The sequence below is a fragment of the Cherax quadricarinatus genome, chromosome 17 (genome assembly GCF_038502225.1).
Source record: "Cherax quadricarinatus isolate ZL_2023a chromosome 17, ASM3850222v1, whole genome shotgun sequence".
NCBI lineage: Eukaryota > Metazoa > Arthropoda > Malacostraca > Decapoda > Parastacidae > Cherax > Cherax quadricarinatus.
The window spans coordinates 21,286,680-21,308,350 of NC_091308.1; the positions used below are offsets into that span (position 1 = coordinate 21,286,680).

Genomic DNA, 21,671 nt, shown 5'->3' on the forward strand with positions numbered 1-21,671 from the left:
CCCTACACCCGTTTTAGGTAGTGATAGTGAGGATGATGTGGCTACACTTGGCATGGATGAGCCACAGGCATCAGTGGATGGTGTTAGTGGTGCTTGTGGTGGTAGTGGCACCGCCATGCGTGACTCGCCAGGCCATACTGGGACCCACGCTGCTGACTCGTCAGTTCAAGGACAAAGCGGAGTGCCAGCCACCAGCCCACCACAACCACAACCACCCGCACAACCAGCCTATGATGTCCAGTATCCACCAGCAAACCGTATGTGGGATTGGCAGCAAAATCCCAATTTTGTTCCCAAGCCTCACCACTTTGATGATTCTCAAAGTGGAATTCTACCTACTTGTCCCCTTGGAACCATGGCCAATGAACTGGAATTCTTTGACCAGCCATTGATGGAAATTATTGTCAGGGAAAGTAATAAGTATTTTGAGTACACGATGGCAAATACGATCTTATCACCACAGTCAAGACTACACAGGTGGAAAGAGACGACTGTTGCAGAAATGTATTTGCTTTTTGCAACAATAATACTTATGCCTCACGTCTATAAGCATAATATAAAAGCATACTGGTCCACAGATCGGCTAATTTCTACCCCGGTCTTTAGTGAAATCATACCAGTGAACAGGTTTATCTTACTCTTACGTATGTTGCACTTCTCTGACAAAACCAGGCCTGACAGAAGTGACAGGTTATACAAGATTAGAAATGTTTTCATGTATGTCAAACACAAGTTCAGGATATACTTTTATCCATTCAACAATCTTGTAATTGACGAGTCTTTGATTTTGTTCAAAGGTAGACTGTCATTCAAGCAGTATATACCGAGCAAGAGGAAACGCTTTGGTATAAAACTGTTTGTACTCTGTGATTGTGACAGTGGCCTGGTGTTGGATATTGTTGTATACACGGGTAGTAAAACATTGAAAGATACCAAGATGTTATTGGGTATCTCAGGTGACGTAGTGAGATGGCACCTTATCTTGGTAAGGGGCATACATTATATACCGATAACTGGTACACAAGCCCATTACTCAGTGATTTCATGCGAGTGAACAAGACAGATGTGTGTGGCACAGTGCATTCTAATCGTAAACATATGCCCAGGCTCAACGCAGGTGCTCGTGGTGATGACGCACAGGTGTTTACTGCCAATGACATCATGGCATTACGGTGGCATGACAAACGAGATGTCACATTGTTGACAACCATTCACCGTAATGAAATGCAAGACAGTGGCAAAATTGATCGAGTGACTAATGAACGTATTCGAAAACCAGTGTCAGTGATTGATTATACACAAAACATGCGCTTGGTTGACAAGTGTGACATGCAGATTGGTTTTGTTGACTGTGTTCGTAAGAGTTACAAGTGGTACATGAAACTTTTCTTCCATCTCATGGACATTTCAATGCTCAATGCATATAATATGTACCAAATAAAGACTGGCAACAGACCACCGTATGGTGAATTTTGTTTGTCTGTTGTCAGACAACTCATAATGAAGTACCAGGTAACAACACCTGCTATACAACAAGGTCCTCGAACTCCTCAGGATATACCCAAGCGTTTGAGGAGAGAAGGTGATCATTTCATAATACAGCTTCCTTCAACTCAGAAGAAATTTGCTCAGAAGAGATGCATTGTCTGTGCACAAACAAAACGACGGCAACAAAGACGCAAAGACACTTGGTTTATGTGTGAGGAATGTAAGGTTCCTCTGTGCATGGTGCCTTGTTTTAAGGAGTTCCACAAGCTCCAGCAGTTTTAAAACCATGTCCAGTGATTGTAAATATGTAAATATATGATAGAACATTAGTATTATACAATATTTGTGCATGTTTATTGTAATAAACAACAGTGGTAAACAATAATATGATAATAACTTTAGTGCGGTTATTGTGTTCAATACAGTGAGTTTATATATATACATTATATACAGTATTGGTCTCTCAGGCCCCAAATGTTAGTAGGAATAGAAACAAATTGGAAAAGAAAAGAAAAAACAACTAAAACCACAAAATAATGTAATGCGAGTATGTGGAATTCGTCGATGTTGCCGCCACCACATCATTTTTGACAAACTTCTTGGCACTGTATCTCGGTAAGTACTGATCAGATTTTTTTTTTTTGTCTTATTACCTTCACATAAATATGCTCTTTAATTCTGTAAGAATTTTTTTTTTTTTTTTTTTTTTTTTCTCCAAAATTTCTTGGACACTGGAGCACCACTTCAGATTTTGGCCTTGGACCCTGAAAGGGTTAATGTAAATTACGAACAACAGAGGGCCCAAAACTGATCCCTGTGGAACGCCACTAGTGACTAATACCCATTCAGATTTGACCCCATTAATGGAAATTTGGGTTTTTTTGGGTTTTTAAATCCCTCTATCCATGTTTTTCCCCTATACCATGAGGATTGGGGGAATGATGAAGTAAAGGGTGTGATAAAAGAAAAAAGAGTTTTTTATGAGAGGTTTTTAAAAGCAGAAGTTTATAAGAAGAGTATTTTGGAGAGAAAAAAAGAAAGGAAAAAAGAGGGTGAGGGGTGCAGGAGGGGAAGAGGATAGGGGGAGAGGCACCCAAAAAATTTTTAATGAAAATAAAAAAAAATTTGGAGGAGAAAAAAAGGGGAAAGCCTAGAGAAACAATGGATTTGTCAAAAAACAGGGTAGGGAGTTAGTAGAGGGGAGGGGATTTTTTGGGGGAGATGGCAGAATATTTTGAGGAACGCAAATTTTTCCACAAGAAAGGAAGCGGAAATTTAGCGCTCCAGGAAGGTATACCATCTTTAAGGAGGAAGAACGGGAGGGAGTGGGGGGGGGTGGAGGAAATTTGAGAAAAAAAAGGGGGAAAAGGGAGCGGGAACTGAGGGGGATCATGACAAAAATTTTAAAAAAAGCGGGGGGAAGAAAAGGGAGGGGGTTTTTTGGTTTAATAAATGATGAAAGGGGGAAATTTCCAGGTTTAAGAGAGTTTTATAGCCCTTTTAAAAAGGAAAACGGGACAAAAGATTTTTAAAAATTATAGAGGAATAAGTTTATTTACCCCAGGTAGTAGGTTGGAGACACCAGCCGCCCAGGAGGTACTTAACGCCCTGGCAAGGAGTAAAAAGGGAAAAGCCTGAAATTTGCTTTACATGATGGAGGATTGTTGGGTCCATTTTTCTACCAAAAACATGCAAGATTTCAGGCACGTTTTTAACACTTTACATTTTGGATCCCCCTACACATAATGTACAAATATATATGTACACCCCCCTCTGTGTTTTCTTCTTTTTTTTTACTAGTTTTTTGTTCTTGTTTTTTTCCCTGTTTCTCTATGGTGAAAGGGGAACAGAATTTTTCCTCCATGCCATGCGGGGTTGAAAGGGGGGCAAAAGGGCCGGGAGCAATAGAAACCCCCTTCCTCCTTTTATATTTTAAATAAATGAAAAGGAGAAGCTTTTTTTTTTCCTTTTTGGGCCCCCCCCTTTTTTGGGTGGATAGGGCCGGGTGGGGAAAGAAGAAAGAAAGAAGTTTACTGAGTATACCAGGAAAAGTGTTTTGGAGGGTTATAATTGAAAGAATTGAGGTAAGACAGAATGTAGGTTTCGGGATTAGCAAGGAGGTTTCAGGGGGTAGGGGATGTGTAGATAAAGGGGTTTACATTGAAGCATATATTTTGGCATTTTAGTTTTGGTAGAAGTTTTTTTTTTAAATGGATTTAAAAAAGGATATGATAGAGTGGATAGGGGGAATGTGACAGATGTTGAAAATTATGGAATAGGTGGTAAGTTACTAAATGCTGTAAAGAGTTTTTTAAGAGGATAGGGGAGGCTCAGGTTGGGGGTGTGTAGAAGAGAGGAGAATATTTTCGGAATTATAGGGTCTTGGGGAAGGGGATTTTAATGTTCACCATGGGTTTTTTAAATATATTTAAAAGAGGGGGTTTTAAAAGAAGTAAATGCTGGGGTGTTCGGGAGAGGGGGGGGTTTTAAATTATGGGAATCAAATTAAAAGGGAATTAAACATTTTTTGCTGATGATACTGTGCTTAGAGATTCTAAAGAAAATTGCAAAATTAGTGGATTTAGTTTGGGAGTGTGTTTTAAAATAGAAAGTTGAAAGTGAACAAGAAAAAAAGTAATGATGAGGGTTTTCAAAAGGGTTTGGATAAAGAAAAATTGGGTATCAAATTCCGGGGGGGAGGAGTATGGGAAAAAGGAATGTTTTCAATTTCTTAAATTTAGTGTCACAAAAATGGAACAAAAATGAGGTTAATCAAGAATTGATGAGGGGAAAAAAGGGGAGGGGGCATTGAGGGAAAAAGGGGAAAAAATGTTATCTTGGAGGAAAAAAGGAATGTATGAAAGTATAGTAAAAAACACCTTTTTTAAGGGTGTGCAGCTTGGGTTGTAAACAGGGAAAAAGGAGGCCGTTTAGGGGGAGGGTGCCCAAGGCAAATTTTTGGTGTAAGATTTAAAAAAATTTAGAGGGGAAAATTTGGGGAAGGGTGGAGTTAATAAAGTATTAGTCACAGGGGTGAAGAGGGGTTTTTGAGGTGGTTTGGTCATTTAGGAGAATGGATCAAATAGGAAGACATGGAAAAACATAGTTGTTTTGATGATACTGTGCTCTTGGGAGATTTAAGAGAAGTTTTGGGGGATTTTGGGAGATGAATTTTAGGGGGTAAAAAAAAAGAAAAATTTAAAAAGGGAAAACAGGAAAGAGGGTTTTTAAGGGGGATAAAAAAGATTAGGGGATGAAAGATTGGGTATCAGATTGGGGGGGAGAGTATGGAGGAGGAAAGAAAAATATTTGGGAGGGACGGCACCGGATGGGTCTAAAGAAAAATGGGGAATCAAAAACTGATGAGGGGGAAAAGGGGGAGTGGGGCCCTTTGGAGTCTGTGGAGACAAAGAATTTTTTTCCCTTTGGGGGCAAAAAGGGGAAAAGTTGAGAGAAAGTTTTACCAACACTTTATATGGGTAAGCGTGGATGAATGCTGCAGCGGGAGAAGGCTGAGGCAGGGGAGATGGGGTCGGGAGGGCAATGTGGGTGTGAATATAATGCAGAGAATTGTGTTTTTGGAAGGGGGAGGTGGGGATTCCCAAAACTGTTGTCCACAGGGCTGAGGAAGAGGGGGGTGGTTCGAATGGGAGAATGGAGCAAACAGATGACTTCAAGAGTGTATCAGTCTTTTGGGAAGGAAGTGGGTAGGGTTTTTTTTGGGAAAGGGTTTGGGAGGGGGGGAAGGGGGTTTTTGTGTCCCGGGGGTTTGACTTAGCAGGCATTTCGTGAGCGTGTTTGATAGGAGTGAATGGAGACAAATGGTTTTTACTTGGGGCATGCCCCAGGGAGCAAAGTAACATTTATGAAGGGGTTCAGGAAACCCCAGGCCCGGGTTTTAGTCCTGGGGATGGGGAAGCAAGTGCCTACACTCCGAAGGGGGTGAATGGGTGCAGTTTAAAAAATGTAGTGTAAAGAACCCTTCCCAAAAAACAGTGATATGAATGATGGTGAAAGTTTTTCGGGCCCCCCTGCCTTGGTGGGGAAACGGGCCCGGATAATAAAATAAAAATATTTTTATGGGGGAAAAAGGTTTTAAAATTTCGTGGGAAATTTTTAATTTTTTAGCAACCTTTTGGGAAAGGATTAATCACTAAACTCGGGGGCCACTGTACAGGCTTCCTGCTTTTACACTCATTTTGGGAGGATGGTAGTACTCTCCCCGGGGGGCTGCCCACCAGCCTACTACCTGGAAATATTTTATGTATACCTGGGTAATCATACTTATGTTAATTGTACCTAAATAAACTTTAAATTTTTGCTGGCAAAGCAGGACACATTAAAAAACAGTAAATGTCTTTTTTCCAGACCCCATATTAGTAATGATGATGATGATAAACACTGATGTAATTAACACAATTTTCAGTTACATAGGGTTATCAACATAGCAGTGTAAAGTAACCCAGGGTAACCCAAAAAAGTCCGTTGGGCTTTTCTTCCATTGCCTTCAATTAGGCCCCTTTTTTTTTAAAATGGTGTTAATGAAAAAAATGTTCTTCTTTTTTTTTTTCCTCTTTTATCAAAATTGAGACAACTTACACACAAAAATTTTTAACCCCAAACCAGACATGTACACTTAGTTTGTTTACAAAAATTGATTTTGCCCGGTTTGTTTAAATAACTCTGCAACCCATCGAAAATGACCCCGGGGAAAACGAATGAACGGGGTTTTAAAAAAACCATAATTACGGGGGGGATAGAACCCCCAGATCGAGAGGGTTTAAAAATCCAGACCATCGCGGGGCTGGAGTTTTGAGACCTGATCCCGGTTCATCCCCGCCCCCGGTTTGGGCTGCACTTTTCCTCCCCGCACCATTTTCTCTCTCTCTCTCTCTCTCTTTCTCTCTCTCTTTCTCTTTCTCTTTCTCTTTCTCTCTTTCTCTTTTTTTCTCTTTCTCTTTTTCTTTTTTTCTCTTTTTTCCTCTCTTTCTTTCTTTTCTCTCTCTCTTTCTCTCTTTTCTCTTTCTCCTTTCTCTTTCTCTCTTTCTCTTTCTCTTTCTCCTTTCTCTCTTTCTCTTTCTCTCTTTTCTCCTTTTCCCCCCTCCCTCTTGCCTCTTCCTCCCTTTTCCTCTCTTGCCCCCCTTTCCCCTTGCCTCTTTCCCCTCCCTTTTCTCCCATCTCCCCCTTTTCTCTCTTTGCCCCCCTCTCTCCTTGCCTCTCTCTCTTGCCCTCTTGCCCCTCTCCTCCCCTCTCTCTTGCCCCCCTTTTCTTGCTCTTCTCTCTCTCTCTTGGTTTCTCTCCCCGCCTCTCTTGCTCTCTCCTCCCTCCCTCTCTCTCCTTGGGCCCCTCTCTCCTCCCCTTTGCCTCTCTTGCCCCTTTTCCCTCCCTCTTTCCCCTTCTCTCTCTCTCTTGCCTCTCTCTCTCTCTCTCTTGCCCTCTCTCTCTCTCCTTTGCCCCTCTCTCTCGCCCCCCCTTGCCTTCCCCGCCTCTCTTCTCTTTCTTTCTCTTTCTCTTCTCTTTCTCTTTCTCTTTCTCTCTTTTCTTTCTCTCTTTCCCCTTTTCTCTCTCTCTTTCTCTCTCTCTCCTCTCCTTTCTCTCCTTTTTTTTTTTTTTTTAAACAGGGTTTGACAAGGTTAAGGATCCCTAGCTTTTTTGGGACACCCATTTACGGGTTAAGGATTCCTAATTTTATTGGCAACCCAAGACCCTTTCCCTACATCACCCTCATTTAAAAGATTTTTTTGTTATGAGACATAAAGGAAAGGGGAACAGGATGGAAGTTGGAGATCTGGGGGGCCAGCTTTTTCCCATTTGATCAACTGATTATCTCGGGATATCATTATGCTGTAAAATGTTTTCCCATCCCAAAATCCTGGGTATGTATGATCTCAGAGGGAGTGATGTTCTGAGAAGGGACAGCCAGGGGGTTGCTGCTTTCGGGGTCTTTGTGGCATAAAAGCTTGTTTCACGCTGTCCTCAAGGGGGATCCAAGTGTGGTATTTTGATAATATTGCCCCCACATACAGTAAGGCCAAATTTCCCCTCCTCCTATGTTGAAGGCTCTGCTGAAATGACAGACTTTTCCAGGATGGGTCCAGGCGAGAGATGAGACGCCTTGCTCTGTTCTCTACTCGGGGTCGGCAGTCGCAGATGAGGGGGGGGCAGGCAAAAAAAGGTGGAGATACCAAGGTGTGAGCGCATTTGTGTTCGACAGGATTTTGAAAACCCCTACTGCCCAAAAGGGGAGATACGCGGGCTGTGTTTCCGGGGCTCCCTTTGTTTGCAAGATTTACAACTTTGGTTTTTCATGGTTATTTTGGGGAGTAAAACCCCCTCAAGGATATCAATTTTTTCTCCAGGTGCCAACATCGCCCCATTACCCTTACTACTGAAACCGCATTACCACGGTGCCTAGAGACGATCATCTTTTCCGTTTTTCAGGTGCAAAAACTTGCCACCATTTCCCCAGTTGAAAGGGGGGTTTAGGGGAGGGCCCGGGAGCACCGGGCATTTCTTCCCCTTGGATAAGTGAATGTCAGTGAAAGCCGCCTGCTTTGCATGGGGATTCTGGGATGAGATGAAAAGGTCAAAGACATTCCTTTCAGTGGACCCAGCCATTTCCCTTTGGGTGGAACGTTTGCCCAATAGGATGCCTTGGCTGATTCCGCTCCTTTGGGAGGACTCCCCTTAGAGTTTCAATATGAAGGAATAAATGGGGAGACATAGCGAGCCTGAAATTTCCCCAGTGTTTGAAGTTTTGCTAAGGGGCCCCGGGGCCACCCCCGGGTCAAAAGCGCCAAGCCCTGCCCCACACAGCTGATTTTGGGATTCATCCAGTGACTGGTGCCACTTAGTGGAGGGTTTAACAACAGATCAGCAGCAGAGAACCCTTTTTCCTAAGCCATTTGAATCAAAAGAGTGGGTAGTAAAAAAAATCTGTCATTTGTCTTGAGATTATTGTCTCAGGGGATCTTACCGGGATTGACAGGAGGAACTGGTCGGGTAGTTGCTGATTTCGCTCTGCCTTCTTTTTGTGAACGGGGGACACATTTGCCTCTTTTCCATGGAGGGGGCCATTTACACTGTCCCAGGCGGGCTGAAAGTTTGGAGTTAGGGGCCCAAGTTTTGGTCTGCACATCTTCTCAAAAATCTTGGGCCAACTAAGGGGGCCCACCCCTTTTTCTTTTTCAAGGATTTGGGGAAAATGCACCTCCTCCTGCCTTATTGTCACCATTGACATTTTTCCACAGGTTCGGGGGAGCTAGCCAAGGAGGGTCCCTTGCTGGATCGGGAACCTTGCTTTTTGGAGAAAAGGTTCAGCAAAGAGGTCCCCCTTCTCTTTGACTACTAGTAGAGGTGGCCCCACCCTGTCGATTTAGAGGTGGAATAAGTTATCAGGCAGAAAAACCTTGTCTGCCCTTTGGCCCGGGGACCACCAGGTTTGGAGCCTACCCTCCCTTTGATGCTAATTTTTTTTAGTGCCCAAATTTCCCATTTAGCAAGGGCCCATTTTTGAACATCCCCCTATGTTTCACAGGCTTGCAGGGAAAGTTCCTTTTTGGGGTTTAGGGAGTCTCAATCCCTTTCCCGCCATGTTTTGTTTTTTAGAGCAGCCCCCTCTACAACGAAAGCCAAACCAAGGCTGATCTGAGGTTTTGGGTCACATATTCCCGGGGTGAGGAATGTGTTCTTTGCGGGGAAAGTGTCCAGTGACGGTTTTCCCACTTGGTTGCCAACACCCCCGGAGAAGAGCATTCCAGCCGGTGGTGGGTGGCCGGGAGAAAAGGGCCCGGCCCAACCCCCCCCCTTTCCCCATAGCCAGGTTGTGCTTTGGGACCCCCCACCTGCTCTGGGGACCCCAATTTAAACAGCCGGGTGGTCAGACGATCCAACGAGCCAGGGGGGGTGGGACAAACCCTTCTGCCAGATCCCCTCACTCCCGGGCCCAAAGGGAGGAGCCAAAATATGAGTAGGGAATAACAAAGTTTCTCATGTCAAACACTGCAAGAAGGTTAAATAAAGTCCTCTGTAAAAAAGGTTTTATCCCCAACAATTATAATATGTTGACAGTTGGTTGTAAAAGGGGTTTCAATATTTTCTTAGGGTTGATGGGGTTTTGCAATCCGCCACTGAGGTCTGAATTTTCCCAAAAGTAGTACAGAGGTACTAGTGTTTATACAGAGCTTGAAGAACATCATTTCAAGATGTGAGGGGTAACATCTATGTGTGGGCATGAACATTTTAGAGAAGCACACAGCAAAACCCCCTTTCCTTCCCCTTTGCCTGCTCTTTCCTCATCCATGGGGTTTAGCCAGCAATTTGAAAAAAAAATTTTCGGGAGTCCTGTCACCCAAAAAATTTTTTTCAAAAAATACTTTTAAAAAGGGGAAACAGGGCAACATCTGGATATCTTTTTTGGGTAGTAGACGTTTCCCATCCAGGGGCTTTATAAATACAGATTCTAGGAAAAATTTAGGAAGAAAAGTAGAACTATATACAAAAGAGGGGGGTTTTGTAGTTTCCCCTTTTCCAAGATTCCAATGGGGTTCGACAAGTTGTGCAAGAAAGGTAAAAACCGATGTGTACATGTGTCTTAATTCATATTGTCGGTTTTTTAAAATTTTTCTCACAAAAAAATTTTAATTTTTTCCCCCCCCCATTCTCTCTTTTTTCTCTCTCTCTCTCTCTCTTTTTTTCTTTTTTCTTTTTCTTTTTTTCTCTCTTTCTCTCTCTTTCTCTCCTTTTTTTCTTTTTTTTCTTCCTCTCTTTTTTTTCTCTTTCTCTCTCTTTTTCTTTTTTTCTTTTTTCTTTCTCTTCTTCTCTTTCTTTTCTCTCTCTCTCTCTTCTCTTCTCTTTCTTTTCTCTCTTTCCCCCTTTCCTCTCTCTTTCTTTTCCCCCTTCTTTCCCCTCTTTTCTCTTTTCTTTTTCTCTTTTTCTCTCTCTTTCTCTTTTTCTCTCTTTTTCCCCTTTTTCTTCTCCTTTCTCTTTCTCTTCTCTCTTTCTTTCTCTCTCTTTCTCTCTTTTTCCCCTTATCTCTCACACATATTCGTTTTATCTTGTTTACTCCCCTAAATTTTACTTTAAGACTAAAAATTTTTAAAGGTAAGTAAGAGGAATTTAATGCATTTTATCACTTGGGATGCTTTTAACCCTTCCCGGTCCAAGGCCAAAATCTGAAGTGGTGCTCCCGTGTCCAAAAAATTTTGAAAAAAAAAAAAATTTTTTTACAGAATTGAAGATATTTTTTTTGTGAAGGGAATAAGACAAAAAAAATTTTTTGATTTAGTACTTTTGAGATACAGGTGCAAAAAGTTTGTCCAAAATGATGTGGTGGCGGCAACATCGACGAATTCCACATATGCGCATTACATTATTTAGCGGTTTTTATAGTTTTTTCTCTTCTTTTCCAATTTTTTTCTTTTCCTACTAACATTTGGGGCCTGAGAGACCAATACTGTATATAATGTATATATATAAACTCACTGTATTGAACACAATAACTGCACTAAAGTTATTATCATTATTGTTTACCACTGTTGTTTATTACAATAAACATGCACAAATCTTGTATAATACTAATGTTCTATCATATATTTACATATTTACAATCACTGGACATGGTTTTAGAACTGCTGGAGCTTGTGGAACTCCTTGAAACAAGGCACCATGCACAGAGGAACCTTACATTCCTCACACATAAACCGAGTGTCTTTGCGTCTTTGTTGCCGTCATTTTGTTTGTGCACAGATGATGCATCTCTTCTGAGCAAATTTCTTCTGAGTTGAAGGAAGCTGTATTATGAAATGATCACCTTCCCTCCTCAAACGCTTGGGTATATCCTGAGTAATTCGAGGACCTTGTTGTATAGCAGGTGTTCTTACCTGGTACCTCATTATGAGTTGTCTGACAACAGACAAACAAAATTCACCGTACGGTGGTCTGTTGCCAGTCTTTATTTGGTACATATTATATGCATTGAGCATTGAAATGTCCATGAGATGGAAGAAAAGTTTCATGTACCACTTGTAACTCTTATGAACACAGTCAACAAAACCAATCTGCATGTCACATTTGTCAACCAAGCGCATGTTTTGTGTATAATCAATCACTGTCATTGGTTTTCGAATACGTTCATTAGTCACTCGATCAACTTTGCCACTGTCTTGCATTTCATTACGGTGAATGGTTGTCAACAATGTGACATCTCGTTTGTCATGCCACCGTAATGCCATGATGTCATTGGCAGTAAACACCTGCACGTCATCACCACGAGCACCTGCGTTGAGCCTGGGCATATGTTTACGATTAGAACGCACTGTGCCACACACATCTGTCTTGTTCACTCGCATAAATCACTGAGTAATGGGCTTGTGTACCAGTTACCGGTATATAATGTATGCCCCTTACCAAGATAAGGTGCCATCATGTTTCTCACTACGTCACCTGAGATACCCAATAACATTTTGGTATCTTTTAATGTTTTATTTCCTGTGTATACAACAATATCCAACATCAGGTCACTGTCACAGTCACAGAGTACAAACAGTTTTATACCAAAGCGTTTCCTCTTGCTCGGTATATACTGCTTGAATGACATTCTACCTTTGAACAAAATCAAAGACTCTTCATTTACAACTTTCTTGAATGGATAAAAGTACATATATGCTGAACTTTTGTTTGAGATACATGAAAACATTTCTAATCTTATATAACCTGTCACTTCTGTCAGGCCTGGTTTTGTCAGAAGTGCAACATACGTAAGAGTAAGATAAACCTGTTCACTGGGATGATTTCACTGAAGACCGGGGTAGAAATTAGCCGATCTGTGGACCAGTATGCTTTTATATTATGCTTATAGACATGAGGCATAAGCATTATTGTTGCAAAAAGCAAATACATTTCTGCAACAGTCGTCTCTTTCCACCTGTGTAGTCTTGACTGTGGTGATATGATCGTATTTGCCATGGTGTACTCAAAATACTTATTACTTTCCCTGACAATAGTTTCCATCAATGGCTGGTCAAAGAATAATTCAAAGAATTCCAGTTCATTGGCCGTGGTTCCAAGGGGACAAGTAGGTAGAATTCCACTTTGAGAGTCATCAAAGTGGTGAGGCTTGGGAACAAAATTGGGATTTTGCTGCCAATCCCAGATATGGTTTGTTGGTGGATACTGGACATCATAGGCTGGTTGTGTGGTTGGTTGTGGTGGGCTGGTGGCTGACGCTCCGCTTTGTCCTTGAACTGACGAGTCAGCAGCGTGGGTCCCAGCCTGGGCTGGTGAGTCACGCATGGCGGTTTACCTGGAGTTAGTTCCGGGGGTCAACGCCCCCGCGGCCCGGTCTGTGACCAGGCCTCCTTAGGTCAGTGTCCCAGGATGCGACCCACACCAGTCGACTAACACCCAGGTACCCATTTTACTGATGGGGAACATAGACAACAGGTTGAAAGAAACACGTCCAATGTTTCTACTCTGGCTGGGAATCGAACCCAGGCCCTCGCCGTGTGAAGCGAGGAGCGTTAACCACCAGGCCACCAGAGCCGGTGCCACTACCATAACCACTACCACCATCCACTGATGCCTGTGGTCTATCCATGCCAAGCGTAGCCACATCATCCTCACTATCACTACCTAAAACTGGTGTAGGGCCACGGGATGTACTCCGTCCCCTGGGCACAGCATAGGGTACACTACCCGAGCGCATGCGGCGGCGAACATACCGACGCTTCACTGGTGAATATGATTCCTCACTATCACTACTTGAATGATCATCGAGCACAATAAAATCACAATCCACGTCACTGTCATCATCATTACTGAAGTCAGAGGCCTGGCCACGCGAAAATATTAGTTTTCTCTTGCGTTGAGGCACAACCGACCATGAGTCACGAGTGCCCACACCAGAGGTAGAAGGTTGAGGATCGTCAGGGTTTTCTGCACTATTATCGATATCCTAGTCATTCCTTTCGGTCACTAACTGATCAAAGCCATAGAATTCGTCTTCATTTCCACTTCCATCAGTGTCAGAACTATCAGATAGGAAGAGGAGAGTCCCAATTTTCCAGGGAGTGAGAGCTGACTTGCAACGAAGGATGGTGAACAAGAGTAACTGAGCCGGCATTCCCACAATGCTATGCGGGCGCCTAGATTTTTTGTTTATGGTGCACACCCACCACGCAGACCCGTTCTCTCACATGTAGGCCTATGAGCGTTTTCGCGCTAAATTTGACGGCCCTAGAATTTTGGCGTAGATCTACAGTTTGGACACTCAACGTGAAGCCATAGATCTACGGAACGGACCCTGAAAGGGTTAAATGTCATGAAATATTGTGTGGGGGTGGGGTGGCCTGGTATGGTAGCCTGGCTGACTACCCTACATACTACTCATCTCACCCTAGATTAAGACTACAAATATTTTAAGGTAAGTAATGAGTGTACTATATGTGTATTTTACTTTTTTATTGTTTTTAATGCCTAGTTCTGTTGCTGACTTTATATATGTTAGTGTAAACTTGTTATCTAGTATTTATATGCATTTATAAGTGGGAAAAAAAGGGTGTTCCACTTTACAGCGATTTCCGCTTTACAGTGGTAGCCTGGAACCTAGCCTGCCGTATAAATGGGGCCCTACTATACATTTTTCTTATTTAAAAACCCATGTAGCCCACCCACCCATAACCAAGAAATTGGGATGGTTTTTTTGGGGGCTGGAACAGATTAATGGCAAATTGATTTTATAAACGAGCAAATTGAGTTACGAGCTCAGTCACAGAGCGAATTAAACTCGTAAGTCAAGGTACCTTGTATGACTCTTAGTCCTGGCTTTGTCTCTGGAGATGCCTTCCTTTCCCATTACATTGTAAAATGTTCCAAACTTCAGAACACCCGTGACTTAGCCTGATTCTTTTTTCCCCTTCTCTCTTTTTTCCCTTTCCTCTTTCCTCTCTCCTTTGGGCTTTCTTCTGCCTTGGGTATTTGGTCCATTATTATTATTTTCCCCCCCTCTGTGTTCTTGTTTCTACCCAGTGTGGGCCCCTAGCTCCCTTGCAATGCTCCTCTTTTTTAGTACAGTGGACCCCCGGTTAACAAACTTTTTTCATTCCAGTAGTATGTTCAGGTGCCAGTACTGACCGAATTTTTTCCCATAAGGAATATTGTGAAGTAGATTAGTCCATTTCAGACCCCCAAACATACACGTACAAACGCACTTACATAAATACACTTACATAATTGGTCGCATTTGGAGGTGATCGTTAAGCGGGGGTCCACTGTATTTGACCGACTCCACTACTTCTACTATTACCTCTACTACTACCTCTCTTCCTCCTTTCCTTCTACCTCTCTTGTTCCCGTCCTTGTCTGGTGGCCTATGTATACTCCCTCCTCTCCTTTTGTTAGTGTGACTTTGTAAATGGTCCAAGTCGGACTGAAACATCATCGTAAGCTCCTCTCTCTTCTATGTGGGTTATTAGTGTATTTTATTATTGTTATTTAATGTTGGTAATGTGTTATTGTGCATAATTTATCAATCAACTTTATCATGGGTATGTGTGTAAATGAAAAATTATTTATTTATAGTGTTTGTTGCTGTCTATGGTTTCGGGCATCCACAGTAGGTCTTGGAACGTATCTTTCACGGATATAAAGGGACTATTGTACAATAGTCAATCTTTGATTTTTCAATTTCTTTCTACCAAAACTTCAAACTAGATCATTTTTGGTTTTAACCCTTTTAGGGTTTCCGACGTACTAGTACGTTGTGCACACCAGGGTTATTGACACACTAGTACACACAAATTCTAGTTCCTTCAAATCAAGCGGGAAAAGGCTGGTAGGCCTACATGTGATAGAATTTGTCTATGTGGTAAGTGTGCACAGTAGGAAAAAAATCTATGCACCTGCATTGCATTGTGGGAGTGGTAATTCAGTGCGTCTTTGTCACCAAGCCAAGCATAAGGAATACCTAACTCTCCTGCAGTATGGGTGGTGGGGAAAGGCAGTAAGGGGGGAGGAAGTGGGGGTGGTAGGGAAGGGAGGGTGGGTGGGTTTGTGTAAACAACATGGCTGGCTGGCTGGATGGCTGGTCAGGTGGCTGGATGGCCAGTCAGGTAGCTGGCTGGTCAGATAGCTGACTGGTCAGGTGGCTGGCTGACTGGTCAGGTGGCTGGCTGGCTGGTCAGGTGGCTGGCTGGCTGGCTGGTCAGGTGGCTGGCTGGCTGGTCAGGTGGCTAGCTGGCTGGTCAGGTGGCTGGCTGGCTGTCTGTCTGTCTGTCTCTCTCTCTCTCTCAGGTATACATAAATACAATTATACATAGTGTAAATTACCTAGGATAACCCAAAAAATCCAGACTGGCAAATAATAAGTACCAGGATTCAGATGTGATGCAGTGACTACTGTATTGAGTGGAATACATGTTGGTTCACTACTGGCTCTCTGAGACAGAGAGACAGAAAGAGAGGCAGGCAGACAGATAGACAGAAAAAGAGACTAGCAGACAGACAGACGGACATGTTTATGTGTAAAGTGAAAAATAAAGGGAAGGCAGTGTACCCTCATCAAATGTCACCAATGTCATTAGTGGAGAGATAAGACTAGTGAAACACACACTTACACCATGCTTCAGTTATTATTATTATTATTATTATTATTATATTCTCCGTGTATCCTAAGTAATTTACACTGTATATTTGTATTTATGTTTACCTGTGAGACAGAGACAGAGCCAATCAGCCAGCCAGCTGGTCAGCCAGCCAGCCAGCCGCCTGCCAGCCAGCCAGCCAGCCAGCCAGCCATGTTGTTCATACAGACCCACACTCCCTTCCCCACCAAAACATTGCTGGGACCTATGAATACTATGTATATATTTCTAGGCAATATTATGTGAATAAAATAGGTGAAAATGTTCACCTGTCAATGTTTGTGCAGTTATTGTTTAGTATACAACGAGTGTATATATCCAAAATATGGCTTATTTTGGTCTCACAGGCCATAAAAGTTACTTGAAAAAATAAAATGCTAAAAAATAAAAGAAAATGTAGGAAAAATAAACTATTACCGCGTGACCGGCAGTCGGCGATGTTGCTGTAAGTGGCTCACTTTGTGTCAACTTCACGCCTTCATATTTCAGTAAGTATTGATCACTAAAATTTTTGGGGGGCCTATAATACTCACAAAAATATGCTCTATCATTTCATAAGATTTTTTTTTTTCCTGAGAACAAGTTTGGGAGAGGGCCTGTCGACCCTGAAAGGGTTAAGAAACTCATTGCTTATAAATAACTCTAACATATAGACTGACCCTTATCTCCTTTCTTCGCATCTAAATAAAAAGTTTCCAGTTATCCGTATTTTACTGTTAAGGTGGTCTTTTATGTGGGATTTCTGTAAGAGCTGAGTTGGGGTCTGCTAATTAGCAATATTTTGTTATTACTGTTTTCTATACTTTTAATGTTGAATATGAGTACAGCATTAAATTTCAGTTATAGTGTATTCCTAAAAAAAATTCTTAGTTCACTGTTTGGGTGTTATTCTAAAGGCTATCTGATAAGTATTTATTTTTTTAAGTGCTGTAGTATGTAGATCTGTAGATCTTTTGTACATAAAATGCAAGTTTCTTGGTTGTCATCCATGTGTGTGGATTTTCTATAGGTCAGCAGTCAGTTATAATAATGTTGGTAGAATTATCAGCAATATGTATTGGTATTGGCTCTGTTCCTCAAGGAACAGTACTCTCCCCACTTTTGATTCTCAATCTTGTATCCAACACAGACAAGGACATTAGCATCCTTTTCTTGATGAAATCAGAATCTCTGAGAGGGGCATCCATTGAAGATGCAATGAATCTTCAAGTAGATATAAATCTAGTCTTCCAGTTTGCCTTAGATTGCAGAGTGATGTTCGTTGAGGACAAGTTACAGTTGCTTCTCTCTGGCAGAATGGAGGAAATAAAAACTAAAATGCAGTACAGGACACCCTCAAATCATTCAATAGTGAAAGTTCCATATAAGAGAATTGGGAGTGATGATGTCAGATCTCACATTCAAGGATCACAGCAATGTTGCTTTTTGCTACTGCAAGGAAAATGATAGACTGGATAACTGGAACATTCAAGAGTAAACATGCTGAGTTAATGATGATATTTTTTCATGTCACTTGTTCACTCCAAGCTGCAATGCTGTTGTATACTAATAGTCCTCGGCAGCTGAGATTTCTGAGCTTGAAAACATAAGAAACTTTTACTGCCTGTGCACCGTCAGTCAAATATCCTTACTACTGGGAATGCTTGAAGGCCCATAAACTGTGCTCCTTGAAATGAAGGGAAGAAAGGTTCATCATGGTATATACTGGAAAATCCTGGAAGGACTGGTCCCTAGCCTATTAACAAAAATCACTTCATTAAAACAAGATGCTACTTGACAGATGGTGCAAACTACCTCCAGGACACAATGAATACATGAATACAGGAAATTACCAACAAACCTCAGATTGTCTTTAAGAGAGAACTTGATAAGTTCCTCAAATCAGTTCCTAATGAGATGGGCTTTGGTTCATACATCAAACTGAATGCAACCAGCAGTAACAGGCCTTGATCCATCAGAAGGCCTAGGCTGGGACTGGGTTGTGGGGGCATTGATCCCCAAAAACATCCTTCAGGTAATGAAAGTCTAGATATCAAATTGGAATGAGGGAGTAGAGAGGAAATGAGTGTATTTCAATATTTGAAAGTGGAGATGTCATCAGATAGGCCAGTGAAATATGAGGTGAACTATGCTATAGATGAATGCAAAGGTAGGTGGAGTGTTGTCTATGGAGAGAGTGAATTTATATGAAGGTAGAAAAAGAGGATTGGCCAGAGTATAGTGGTACCAAGACTATTATACAGATGCTAGGCATGGGCTTTAAATTTTACAGCTAGGAGTAGGCTGGAGGCATCTCTAAGAGCAATGTGTGGTGCTAATATTTATTTATTAAGTTTTGGATGATTTTTTTTTTTTTGGGGCGAGTACAGTATTTGTGCCCAAGTGTTGTGGGTTATTGTGGAGGTCTAGATATGGTCCAGTGTAGAAACGTGAGATTCTAGAGTTCAGGAGTACATTCTTTTATTGTTTAGGAAGTTAGAGACATGAAGGCCATCAGGATACAAGAGATCAATGTTAGAATCACTGGCAGGTAAATGAATTTTGTATTTTGTTGATTAGATTTGAGTGCTGTTAAAAATCAGGTATGCTAGTACAATATTTTGGATTCTGTTATTACATTTGTTGTCAAGGTGTTAGAATTCTTTGGAATATACTTAGCAGATATATTTTCTCCACAGCCATCTCTCATATATATGATTTTCTTATATTGAGTATAGTAAATTGCAATACCTCCCCCTTTCTTATTAGGTCTACAGTTGTGGATGGCTGTGTATCCAGGTATGTTAAATACATTAGTTACTTCATTTTTAGATAAATGCATATAAATGCTAGATAACAAGTTTACATTAACATATATTAAGTTAGCAATAGAACTAGGCATTAAAAACAATAAAAAGTAAAATGTGTGCACATATAGTACACATAGGTAGTAGGTTGGTAGACAGCAACCACCCAGGGAGGTACTACAGTCCTGCAAGGTGACTGTGAAACAGAAACCTGAAGCTGTTTTACATGATAGGATTGCTGGTGTCTCTTCTCTGTCTCATAAACACGCTGGATAACAGGTACTGTATATCTTGCTACTATTACTTACACTTAGGTCACACTACACAGGCAAGCACATGCATATATATATACATACACACATCTAGGGTTTTTCTTCTTTTTCTTAATAGCTCTTGTTTGTTTTTTTTCTCTCTCTACTGTCCATGGGGAAGTGGAAAAGAATCTTTCCTCCATAAACCATGCGATCATATGAGGCGACTAAAATGTTGGGAGCAATGGGCTAGTAACCCCTTCTCCTGTACACATTTACTAAAAATCAGAAGAAAAACTTTATAAAACTGGGATGCTTGAATGTGCGTGGATGTAATGCGGATGATAAGAAAGAGATGATTGCTGATGTTATGAATGAAAAGAAGTTGGATGTCCTGGCCCTAAGCGAAACAAAGCTGAAGGGGGTAGGCGAGTTTCAGTGGGGAAAAATAAATGGGATTAAGTCAGAAGTAGCCGAGAGAATTAGAGCTAAGGAAGGGGGTAGCAATAATGTTGAAGGACCAGTTATGGAAGGAGAAGAGGAAATATAAGTGGAAATTCAAGGATTGTGTGGATTAAACTAAGGGTCAGATGTGAAAAGTGGGTCATAATAAGCGTGTATGCACCTGGAGAACAGAGGAGAGAGAGAGATTTTGGGAGATGTTAAGTGAATGTATGGGAACCTTTGAGCCAAGTGAGAGAGTAATTGTGGTAGGGGACCTAAATGCTAAAGTAGGAGAAACATTTAGAGAGGGTGTGGTAGGTAAGTTTGGGTGCCAGGTGTAAATGATAATGGAAGCCCTTTGATGGAACTTTGTATAGAAAGGGGTTTAGTTATAAATAATACGTATTTTAAGAAAAAGAGGATAAATAAGTATACAAGATATGATGTAGTGCGTAATGACAGTAGTTTGTTGGACTATGTATTGGTATATAAAAGACTGTTGAGTAGACTTCAGGATGTACATGTTTATAGAGGGGCCACAAATATATCAGATCACTTTCTAGTTGTAACTACAGTGAGAGTAAAAGGTAGATGGGATACAAGGAAAATAGAAGCAGCAAGTAAGAGAGAGGTGAAGGTATATAAACTAAAAGAGGAGGCAGTTAGGGCAAGATATAAACAACTATTGGAGGATAGATGGGCTAGTGAGAGTACATGTATAGGCAATGGGGTCAAAGATGTATGGGGTAGGTTTAAGAATGTAGTGTTAGTGTGTTCAGCAGAAGTTTGTGGTTACAGGAAAGTGGGTGCTGGAGGAAACAAGAGCGATTGGCGGAATGATATTGTAAAGAGAGTAGTAAGGAAGAAAAAGTTAGCATATGAGAGGTTTTTACAAAGTAGAAGTGATAAAAGGAGGGAAGAGTATATGGAGAGAAAAAGAGAGGTTAAGAGAGTGGTGAAGTAATGTAAAAAGAGAGCAAATGAGAGAGTGGGTGAGATGTTAACAACAAGTTTTGTTGAAAATAAGAAAAAGTTTTGGAGTGAGATTAATAAGTTGACGAAGCTTACGGAACAAATGGATTAGACAGTTAAAAATAGGAGAGGAGAATTATTAAATGAAGAGTTAGAGGTATCAGGGAGATGGAGGGAATAGTATTTTGAGGAATTGTTAAATGTTGATGAAATAGGGAAGCTGTGATTTCATGTATAGGGCAAGGAGGAATAACGTCTTGTAGGAGTGAGGAAGAGCCAGTTGTGAGTGAGGGGGAAGTTCATGAGGCAGTGGGTAGAATGAGAAGGGGTAAGGCAGCTGGGATTGATGGGATAAAAATAGAAATGTTAAAAGCAGGTGGGGATATAGTTTTGGAGTTGTTGGTGCTATTATTTAATAAATGTATGGAAGAGGGTAAGGTACCTATGTATTGGCAGAGAACATGCATAGTTATTTTGTAAAAGGACAAAGGGGATAAAAGAGAGTGCAGAAATTATAGGGAAATAAGTCTGTTGAGTATACATGGTAAAGTATATGGTAGAGTTATTATTGAAAGAATTAAGAGTAAGACAGAGAGTAGGAGAGCAGATGATCGAGGAGGCTTTATGAAAGGTAGGGGGTGTGTAGACCAGGTGTTTACAGTGAAACATATAGGTGAACAGTATTTAGATAAGGGTAAAGAGGTTTGTGGCATTTATGGATTTAGAAAAGACGTATGACAAGGTGGATGGGGGGGGGCAATGTGGCAGATGTTGCAGGTGTATGGTATAGGAGGTAGGTTACTGAAAGCAGTGAAGAGTTTTTACGAGGATAGTGAGGCTCAGGTTAGAGTACGTAGGAGAGAGGGAGATTATTTCCCAGTAAAAGTAGGCCTTAGACAAGGATGTGTGATGTCACCGTGGTTGTTCAATATATTTACAGATGGGGTTGTAAGAGAAGTGAATGCTAGGGTCTTGGCAAGAGGTGTGGAGTTAAAAGATAAAGAATCAAACACAAAGTGGGAGTTGTCACAGTTGTACTTTGCTGATGACACTGTGCTTTTGGGAGATTCTGAAGAGAAGTTGCAGAGGTT

The 21,671-nt window shown here is 41.4% G+C and overlaps 1 protein-coding gene across 1 annotated transcript in view; it reads left to right on the forward strand.

Annotated features, from left to right (window-relative positions):
- Positions 1–21,671, forward strand: part of alien (COP9 signalosome complex subunit 2 alien) — a 179,114-nt gene that overhangs the window by 62,901 nt on the left and 94,542 nt on the right.